The sequence below is a fragment of the Sinocyclocheilus anshuiensis genome, unplaced genomic scaffold, assembly GCF_001515605.1.
Source record: "Sinocyclocheilus anshuiensis isolate Anshui unplaced genomic scaffold, SAMN03320099.WGS_v1.1 scaffold1541, whole genome shotgun sequence".
In the NCBI taxonomy this organism is placed as follows: Eukaryota; Metazoa; Chordata; class Actinopteri; order Cypriniformes; family Cyprinidae; genus Sinocyclocheilus; species Sinocyclocheilus anshuiensis.
The window spans coordinates 516,584-519,197 of NW_015540952.1; the positions used below are offsets into that span (position 1 = coordinate 516,584).

A 2,614-nucleotide genomic window follows, 5' to 3' on the forward strand; every position below is an offset into this window, starting at 1 on the left:
TATATTGTGTAAAACAGATGTAAAATTCAGTGGATAGTGCATGTTTAATGTTTTCATGTTTTTAAATAATTTTGAATATATTTTGTATGAACTAATAATAAAACAATAGATAGTGCATCTTTTTATAATGTGTAAATTAAGTGTAAAACATTATGTTTTTACAATTAATTTTGAGTATATGGTGTGTAATTTAAGTGTAAAACACAATAGATTGTGTGCATTTTCTGTTTTCAAATATTTTAGGTAATTTCTAGTAGATATTGTGTAAAATAGGCATAATGCGTTGTTTGCTATTATTCAGTTTTGTTAATTATATCGGCATAACGTCAGATATGAGCCACCTTGCTCTTTAGATACCTGTGTTGGCATCAGGCATTAAAAAGCTCATGTTGGTTGACCACATAGTGGTGAAAATGAGAAAGCTTGTGTTTTTGTATTTGTTTGTGGTTCTGAAGCTTGCAGTTAATGTAATGCTAATGTGTGTGTTTGTCTTGGGTTGGTCTTAAAGACGATTACTTTACCACTAAATCACTGCTCAACATGTGGGCTGCACATTGTGCTGTACAAACATAATGTGTGTTTATTATTATTATCCAGAAGACCATTTTATAGACTTTTGTGTTTATGTATCACCATTTGTGTGGTCTGGTACATATTTTACACATTCTAGTATAAAAAATACTGTACACTGATTACTATAGAGATCTATTCATTGTGTGTGAATATGCATAACTGTCTGACTGGTTTGTGCAGGACTTCTTTGCTGGGAGTTCTTTGCCAATATTAAGTGGTAGTAACTTCAGAAGTTTCATGTTATCTGATAAGGGATACCGCATTATAGCAGAAACATCTGGTGAATCTTAAACACTTCATTATCATGTTTGCTCAGGCCTTAGGACCACACCACCTAAATAAAACAATACAGTGAAAAACACCCAGAATAGGACAGAAAGCTGACTGTTATTCAAGAAAAGGAGCTTCAGATGGCACAGTTTCCAGCAGAGTTGTTGTGTAACACTATGTATTCATTTAGAAGGCTATTGAATTATTAACTGAATGCAGGCAGTGCACAGTGCGTTCCTGTTTGGGATTTCTCAGGAAAAAGGGTTGTTTCCCGAAGAAAGCCCTTTGTCACGACTCTGAGACGGAGGTGAAGGATGTTTTGTAACAGCGATGTGTGTGTGTTTTGAAAAGTAGATCATGCTTTAGTAAAAGCTAATAGTGGTCTGCGCAGGATGAGGGAGGGGGAGCGAGGGAAAGAGACACGAGAAGAGAGAGAGACTAAGAGAGAATGAACTCAATAATGCATTTAGCCTATCGCTGTAGCCATGGCAACTGGGGGATGATCTGTTGCTGAGACCGTACCCCGTGTGAATCACAGCACAACACACTGCAAACCCACCTCACACACCTGTATTTACACACAAACACGTGTATGTCAGTGCTTTTATACACATAGTGCTTATATAGCACATAATATGTTCATTAATGCATGTATAGAGTTTCTTCAACATTTATTAACATACAGGCTAGCTGCCACAAGCTAACACACAAACAAAATAGAGAGTTCTACAATATTTTAAATAATAAATTAATATTATTTAAAATACATTGTTTAGAAATCTATAAAAATAAATAAAACCATATATTATAATAAATATTTGATAAATTTATATTAGTAAAATACATTATTTTTGTGCATTGTTTTATTACATTATGCACACATAAAATAATATATATTGTATATTCACATTATACTCTGCCTTGAATATACAGTATTACTTAATATTAAATTAATCCTGCCATATCATTATAAAAATATGTATATCATATTTTTAATATTAATGAATTGATTGATTAATATATTAGTGACATTTAAAATAAAATACACTATTTTAAATATAGTATAAAAATACATAAATTCAAAATATTATTAATGTCATAAGCAGAACATCCATGCTAAACAATCAAGTCTTTATTTGCCAGAAAACTGAAGGAAGACCTTTAAATTTAGTGTCTAGTAATACCTATTTTTTAACGTCTCATTAAATTTATTCAAACATTATCCTACTGTATCATTGGCCAAGTGGAATCTCATTCTCCACTGTGCCAGATTTACAGATTGTCCATTTCCTCCATGCATGCAGCTGGGAAGTGTCTGAGCCTGACTTAGCAACGAAATCACATTCACACAGACACACACACACACACACACACACACACACACACATCCAAACTCCACTCAATATTTGCTTGAATACTCTCTGTACTATCAGTGGTTAAAAGGGAATGATCAGTTGGACTCACGTCAAAGGCACATAACTCTGATAACCTTTCTATAAATGGTCACACAGAGCTTGACGTGATTGTAAATGAGACCGTTGGGTCTAAAAATGTGTTGTTCTGTATCAGAAGAATGCATATACCATTTTTGCAGCCCTATATTTTAGGACAGGATATTTTAGGATAATGATAGTTCAATTCAATTCAAGTTCAATTCAAGTTTATTTGTACAGCGCTTTTCACGATACAAATAATTGCAAAGCAACTTTACAGCAAATTAAGTTTCTACAATATTTAGTGGTAGCTTATCAGTGGTGACTGTCAGTTAATG

The 2,614-nt window shown here is 33.1% G+C and overlaps 1 protein-coding gene across 22 annotated transcripts in view; it reads left to right on the plus strand.

Moving 5' to 3' along the window:
• LOC107689952 (actin-binding LIM protein 1-like) overlaps positions 1-2,614 on the plus strand; it is a 73,208-nt gene that overhangs the window by 24,385 nt on the left and 46,209 nt on the right. The gene's annotated exons all lie outside the window — the stretch shown is intronic.